Raw genomic sequence first — 8,617 nt, 5'->3', positions numbered from 1 at the left:
CTCATCTGCCCCTTTTCAGTTGTTACACTGCTTTAAGGACGAGCTTTTTCATGTCTGTTTTCTCTGTCTCTTAAGGTTTCGAAGTTTCTGCTGGTGGCTTCTAGCAACCAAATAAAGAAAACTATGAAACACAAAACCAACAGAGAAACCTCAAAACTGACTTCCTCTCTGAAAGGGAGACTGTGGTCCTAATAGTTATGAAATCAAAGATTCGTACCTTCAGCATGTGACTTCAGTGAAGAGACTTGAATGGCTTCGTCCTGTGATGGCAAAAATGAGCCAGAAAATTATACCAATTTCTTACAAACGCAAGAACAAAATGATACAATGTGAATTTCTGTGTGCAGATCAGACACCTGTATTACTTGTTACCACCACAAGGAGCGCCAACATTTTTGTACCTTGCTGACACTGGCAAGGTGGTCAAGGAGGAGCTATGGTCATGTTGACAAGTATGTGATTGCTTGTGGCGAAGTCTGCATGCTGTGAAGAAAAAAGCTGTAGAAGTCAATCCTCTCCCCACTGCCTCTAGCAGAGAGGAGAATGGGAGAAAATTTCCTCCGCTTTGTTGACATATTTTTCCTCACAACAGAAAGAAAGAGATGAAAGAGCTAATGTGCCAGTAAATCACTGGCTGAAGAAAGGCAACATCACTAGAAGAAAAGTGAAGATACAATGTCAGGATGTTATCATAACTACTTAGTGATTCTTGCTTAATGTCATTTCACAATAATCTGAGGACTACTTGAGTTGAGGATAGTTGCAGTACTTGATAGCACACATTTTTATGAGTACTAGTTTCCAATATTCTCTGCTGAGGTGGTGAAGGACACTACACTTACTAAATCTTTACATGACAGAGGACGATATTTTCTCCAAAATCTCAGCACCGTTCCTTATTTAATGAGGAAAAATAAAACTCAGTAATAAGAACACTAATGTCTGCTGTCTCTTCTAGGACTTTTAAAACCACTAGCAAATATCAATCACATGTTACAGAAAAACAATGATAAATAAGTTGTGGTCCTGCAGAATTAATAAAAATGGACAATCAGATAGAAGACAGACATCTGATTCATGCCCTTCTGCTGGAGAAGTTTCACAGTCAGCTTAACATTATTAGTTAACTTACTTAAATGTATCTTTTCCCAAGGGGAAAATAGGCTAATAAATGCCACCACTGTGAAAGATGGTGCCTATCCTTTATTAAATTACTTGAAATCAAAGAAGAAGGATCAAAATGATAGGAAACTATGCCTTACTTGTTCTGCTGTCAACAGAACAGCCACTCTTTCTCCTCCTGCATTTCCTTTTTGGCTTTCAAACTAGACCTCTAAAACGCTGTAACTGTGAGACACTGTGTGACATCGTGCATCTCCCAAAGGAATTGTGGGGCCATCTTTACCAGAACTGCATAAATAATGCTGGAATCTTTCTCCTTTTTTTCTTTCTAAATTGTGACGAAATAGTGGAGTAATGCAACTAAGTGTTATGCATTCCTATACTATAGGTCATGTACTGCAAGGGTCATACAAGCTTGTTGCAACATGTTCCAGATTGTAAAGTAGTTGTTGGTTTGGGGGTTTTGTTTCTTTTTAAGGTAACACCTCAGCATCCTCCAGAGTCCTTGCACACGGGCACTGCTGCCCATGAGCCCTTAGCAGGTCATCTGTCTCCCTGCTGCCAGGGTTGGATATATGGCAAATCAGTTTATACTCAAAAACGGGCTGGTGGGAGGAAGTTCCAAGGTATTCGACACAGTAATGGGCATTCTCTCTGTTTTATAATATATTATGGTATCCTCATCTTGATAAAGTACATTATTTTTCTGTATTATTTTTCAGGTATTCACTGCTTTGTAGTGCACACACAAATGCACACATTTACTGCAGAAGGTTCTGTTGAAATCTCAACCAGCTAATCAGCAGTAAGGCTGCCAATACCTCCTTCAACCCTAAACAGCCTGGAGCAGCAGTGTAGAAACCTCTTCTTCTGTAGGGGGTGCTGGGGAAGGGGGGGATATGCTGTTTATCACTTTGCTTAGTGAACATTTCTAGTGGTTTAGCTAGAATTAATCTTTAGCACGTTTGTGAGATACATGTGACAGCATCATAAAAGCTAGACATTTTAAGTATTTTTAGGGTAACTTAGGAAGACAAGAAGGATTAGATTGGTCAGAAGAACTATAGCTACTAGAATCTGCCATGATGTTTGGGGATTTTTGTCCATTTTTGTTTGCCTTTTCCTTCTAATAATATCATTTCTTTATAGTTGGGCTGCCTATAGAATGGGTTTTTTTGGTTGTCTTGTATAGACCTCACATATTAACGACAATTTTTCACAAGCTTTTTGTCCATACACAACTGTATGGACAAAGAGTAAAAGGTATTTCACAAAAGGTAAAGTTGATTTGTAATATTCTTTTCACAATGTAATCTTCAGTTGAAATGGAAAGAGATTAACGGAACAAATAATAACCAGAATATAATCTGAAAATACACCACACTTTTTTTCTGCAATTTGAAGCTTTACTTTCAATAGGCAGGAAGCAACAATAGACATATGCAAATTTTGTTCCATATTGTCAACATTATTCCAGGAAATGTATGTTTGTATGTATGCTGTGATTTAATTAGTTTGTATACCAAAATGTTAGGAACATCTAACATTATCTTAGGGCTGTTTGCATTTGAAGTTACAGTGAATTATCTCTTCAAATAAAGATCTAGGAATTCTGTAGTAATGAACAGTTATTTTCTATTAAGGTGGGTCATGAAATAGCACATTCCCATATACTCACATACACTCCAAGGCATCACTTCAAAACATGGTACAGTATTCACTGTCAAATGTATTCCTGGACCATCCTGGCTGCTTGGGCCATTGCTGCACAACATGAGAGAGAGTTGTGGATATGTTTGGCTTTTTTCTTAGAACACACAATTTCAAACTTGTGGATTCAAAACATCCATGAGAACAGTAATGATGTTCCATAATAATTAGCGCTTTTTTAACCCAAGTTAAATGCTGAAAAAGAGCAAAATATGTCTCTAACACATTTAATCTTTAATGTAGGTGACTGATATTTGATCAATTTTTTGTGCTTTAGAGGCTAAGTCAGACGATCAAGACTGTATTTTAAACAAATATATCACAGCAAAACATAAGCTAAGTTTGGTTGACACTTATTTCTGTTACTAGACTTAACAATGACAAAATAGAGTTTCTGAAGTAGATATTACTAATTTTATACTTGAAAGTGGCTTTTTAAAAAAGTATAATGGTTGCTGCCCTAATGAGCACTTTTGTTGCTTTTTTAAAATATTCATCAATATTAGTTAATTAGAAAACTAAACGGATATTTCTATCTAACTTCGTATGACATATCTGAGACATTGTTCTTTGCTTTGATGTTGCTAATGCAGAATTTTATCCCCACCCATTTGTTGTTGCTTTATTCTCCTTAGACTATAGCTGCACTTAAATATTTGCAGTTTCCAGAATAGTTTCCCAGTTGTGGATAATTCTGAGAATAATCATGATAATGCTATATCCTCTATCTTTAATTAAATACTTCCCTCCTGTTATGCTTTCTAGAGATGGAACTTAGTACTTTTGGGGTATTTAGAGATGCAGAAAACTGACTACATCTTTTTTGTGGGTGCAACTCTAGTATTGCATAATAGCACTGATGACCGTATTTCTTAAGAACTGAACAACTATGAAGGAGCCCCATCAAAACATTCAGAACTTCTTTCCTTAGCTCAGCCTATGCTTTACTCCTAGAGCCAGTGCTGCACTGTTTACAGTAGCTTCTCTGTGCTTCATCTATGCTTTGTGCTGAAATAGCTTTTATTTTGAGAATAAAATGCATGTATAGCAGATACACTGTTCATTTTTTTCTTGTGTATTTATTCTCGTTTTTTAAGGGAATGGCCAAAAAGTTAAAGACAGGATTGAGTGTACAAATAGAAACCACATATCCAGTAGTATTCAGCAAACAAAGCAAGCATTCTTTTGCTTTGTAAAAATACATTGATACATTGCATAATGATGAGATTCATCGTGAATGAACAGCCTTGTCCAATAAAATTTTTTTTGCTTTTTGGTATTTAACATTTTGATTTGAGCATTCCTTGTTACAGAATGGCATATTATTAGTCAGGAAGCTTTCATAACACACATTCAGCGAGACTTAACAACTTGTGGCTTGTCACATCTTACTTCTAAGATCTTTGAAGGCGACTTCTTGATTTTTGTCATGCCATGCTTAGTAAATTAACACATGTTGTGGAGCTCTCTGCACCCTGGAATCCAGATATTTTGACTCATCTAAGATTTAGGCAGGACAATTCCGTTCAAAGTTTTCCAATTGAAAAGGGCTTTTCTACAGTTGGTGGGCAAGCTGGCCATGCATTAGGAAAAATTATTTCAGTGCTCAAGGAAAACATCCTTTACACAGGTTAAGACATATGGTTCATGAAAAAGCTTGGGAAAGGTGTCAGCACCTGGTGAGGGGGATGATACAGTTCTGAATGGACTGATAAGTATGGTCAGGACTGGTTGTAGAAAAACAAAGGTCTTCCATGGGTTTGAAAGAGAGATTTGTGAATCTTCATGGACATGCATTCTGCACTGTTTTATTCTATGCTTTTGCAGTTTAGTGCCATCTACAATAGATTAATATAATGATTGAGATACTTAGAGTTCCAGGATAACAGAGGTAATTGATTGTCGACTTCTGTGTTAACTTCCTGCAGACATAAGATTTCAACATTCTGATTTTAAAAGAGAAGCACCACATCACTTTTCTCTTTCTAAATGATGTATGGTTAAACAAAGACATAAACTAAACATATATTTAAAACAATGCACCCTAAATGCAGCTGGATGCCAGTTCTGTATGTAAGAGAATATACATATATATATATATATGTACATATATATATGTACAAGTATCTTATAAAAATCAAATCTCTGCAGCAGTTCAGCTCTGAAAATGTAAGAGGCTTAGCTAATTGCCTGATACTCCACTGTTATATAGTGTTTCAAGATCAATACATATCAAAACGTTTCAAAATCTACACTAGGTCAATGCAGTCTAATTCTTAAGCCATGAGCATTTAACATTAAGTTATATACAAAAAACAAGCAAATAAATTCAATGTAGGTGAAAGCAATGTCTTATTTTCCTTCACTAGTTCCTAATATTTTAGAGAAGAATGACCTGACTGCTTGGAAAGTGGATTGATTTTTGCAGTCTGGAGCCTTACACATTCGATAAATGCAAAGACTGGCAAGCACTGCAGCATGATACTAATAGTAGGCAATGAGGCACTGCTAAACCATTTCCTGGTTGATTTTTCATTTGTATTTAAATAAAAGTGATTGATCTGACATTGAGGAAACATGAAAATTAAGTGCTTTTAATATTACATCTTTGTCAAATGTAGGTTATTGCATCCAGAACTTGAAAAGCTACTGAAGTAGAAAACGAAAAAGGCGTGTATGCTCAGACAAGCCGAATTTCTTAAGAAAATGAAACTAAAATGAAACTAACTGTCCCTCCCTTTGTCTATTTGTATCAATCTGAGTCCTAAGAATATGCATGCTTAGCACTGGTGAAAAAAGCAAAGTAGGACAGGAAGGAGCCAGCACAAAGGCAAAGGAACTGATGAAGGGCCTGGAGCACAAGTCTAATGAGGAGCAGCTGAGGCAGCTGGGGGTGTTTAGCCTGGAGAAAAGGAGGCTCAGAGAGGACCTTATCTCTCTTTACAACTCCCTGGCAAGGGACAGGACAAGAAAAAACAGCCTCAGTTGTGCCAGAGGAGGTTCAGATTGGATACAAATTTCTTACCTGAAAGGGCTGTAGGTATCAGAACATGCTGTCCAGGGAAGTGGTGGAATTGCCTGTCTGGAAGAGTTCAAAAGGCCTGTGGATGTGACATTTGTTCTCTTAGCCACCTGATAATGAATGTCCCTCTGTGGTACACTCTTTCAGTCTAAAGCCATGCCCCCTTGTCCTATCATTACATGACCTTGTGAAAAGTCCCTCTCCAGCTCTGCTGTAGCCCCCCTGTAGGTACTGGAAGGTGCTATGAAATCTCCCTGGAGCCTTCTCCTCTGCAGGCTCAACACCCCCAGCTACCTCAGCCCATCTTCATAGGAGAGATTTCCAGCCCTCTGACCACCTTCACGGCTGTCCCTTGACAGCTCCAGAAGATCCATATGGGACCTCCCCTTATGTCGGGAGTCCCAGCACTGAATGCCTCAGGTGAGCTCCCATGATAGCTGAGCACAGGGGAAAAATCACCACCCTAGACCTTCTGGCTACACTTTTGATGCAGGCCAGGAGATGTTTGGCTTTCTGGGCTGCAAGCTCACATTGCTGGGTTATGACAAGCTTCTCATCCACCAGCACCCCCAAGTCCTTCTTCCCAGAGCTGCTCTCAATCCATTCTCTGCCCATCCTGTGTTTGTACTTGGGATTGCCCTGACCCACATGCAGGACCTTGCACTTGGCCCTGCTGAACTTCGTGGGGTTCACACAGGCCCCTCTCAGGCCTGTCAAGGTCCCTCTGGGTGACATCCCCTCCCTCCAACGAGTCCACTACACCACATAGCTTGGTGTCATCAGTAAACTTGCAGAGGGTGCTCTGATCCCACTGTCCATGACACTGACAAAGATGTTTAACAGTGCTGGTCCCAGCAACAACCCCTGATGACCACCAGGTCTCCACCTGGATATTGAACCATTGACCACAAACACTTTAAGTGCAACCATCCAGACAATTCCTTATTCAGTGGGTGGCCCCACCATCTAATCCATGCCTCTCCAGTTTAGAGACAAGGAGAGCCATCTGGGAGAGTACCCAATGCTTTGCCAAAATCCAGGTAAATTACATCATTTCCTCTTCCGCTACTCACCAGTGCTGTAACCCCATTGCAGAAGGCTGCCACATTTCTCAGGCACAATTTGCCCTCAGTGAAGACATGTTTGCTGTCAATCATCTCCTTGTTTTCTGTGTGCCTTGCCATAGTTTTGAGAAGGGTCTGCTCCGTGATCTTGTTGGGTGCTGAGGTGAGACTGACTGGCCTGTAGTTCCCTGGGTCTTCCTTCTTATCCCTTTTAAAAATAAGGTTGATATTTCCCCTTTTCCACTCATGGGAACGCCACCTGACCATCACAACTTCTCAAATACATGGGTTAGCCTCTTCCTCCACCAGTTCCCTCAGGACCTGTGGATGCATTTTATCAGAACCCATGGAATTGTGCGCCTTCAGTTTGCTTAGATGTTCTTGAATCTGATCTCCTACTGATGCCTTTTCCTGGTCTTAAAATAAAGAGTCAGACACGGTTAGAAGGGGAAAAGGGATTTTACCTTGGTATTTATTTTAAGGATCCTTAGGTGCACACGTCCAGGTCATATGCATCGAGATGCACCCCACCCGAGTATGTGTGTCAGTGTGTGAGTCCCCCCCAACATCGAGTATAACATTATAGGTTTTACTAATTATCATGTCTGTCAAAGATTCCCCAATGTGAGGCTCAAGTGAGCCCCCCTCCACAAGGAACCTTCCCCTGGATGGTTCTATCTTGGTTTACAAAATGTGTTCTGGAGAGGACCTTGGGGTCTGGGGCACACTGATCCCTAACTACAAAGCTTCTAAAATGTTTAGTCTCTTAGCTTGACAAACAAGTCCAAGAACGTAGGCAAAAAGCACCAAGAATACAGAAGTTGTATAAAGGTATAACAGGGGTATAAAAGAAAAGGCAAAAATCTTCATGGCATCACTGCAGTGGAGGGTTATTTATTTTACCTATCCCTGCCTTTGTCTTCTGTGACTTAGGCAGGGAGGCTGAAGTCACTTGCCAATAAAGACTGAAGCAAAAAAGTCATAAAGTACCTCAACTTTCTCCATGTCCCAGGTAACTTCCTGTATTCTTCTGGAGAGGCCCCACATGTCCTCTATTCTTTCTTTTACCACTGATATACCTATAGAACCTTTTCTTTTTGCTCTTGATGTCCCTGGCTAAATTTAATACTATTGGTGCTTTATCTTCCCTAACAGATACCTGAGTATGCAGACTAGTGCTCTGTACTTCTCCCAGAATACCTGTCTTTACTTCCATCCTCTATAGGCTTCCTTTTAGTATTTGAGTTTCCAGAAGCTCCTTGTTCATCCATGCAGGTCATCTGTGGTTTTGCCTGACTTCCTTTTTGTCGGGATGCACTGCTTTTGAGCTTGGAAGAGGTAGTCCATGACTATTAACCCACTTCCTTGTGCCCCTCTCCAGGGCTTTATCCCATGATACTCTAAGAAGCGCTCCCCTGAACAGGCCAAGTCAGCTCTCCTGAAATCCGTGGCGGTGAACTTGGTGTGCTCCCTCCTCATTGCCCCAAGCATCTTGAACTCTACTATTTCAGAGTTACTGCAGCCCTTGAGCTTCACATTCCCCACAAGCCCTCTTCTCGTCGGTGAGAATAAGGTCCATCATAGCACTTCTCCTCACTGGCTCATCTATGACTTGGAGAAAGAAGTATTCATCAAGGCATTCCAGGAACCTCCTGAATTGCCTGTGCTCGGCTGTGTTGTTCCTCCAACAGACGTTGGG

The sequence above is a fragment of the Corvus moneduloides genome, chromosome Z (assembly GCF_009650955.1).
Source record: "Corvus moneduloides isolate bCorMon1 chromosome Z, bCorMon1.pri, whole genome shotgun sequence".
Taxonomy (NCBI): domain Eukaryota; kingdom Metazoa; phylum Chordata; class Aves; order Passeriformes; family Corvidae; genus Corvus; species Corvus moneduloides.
The sequence above is the reverse complement of the archived record's forward strand: the minus strand, read 5'-3'. Positions refer to the sequence as shown.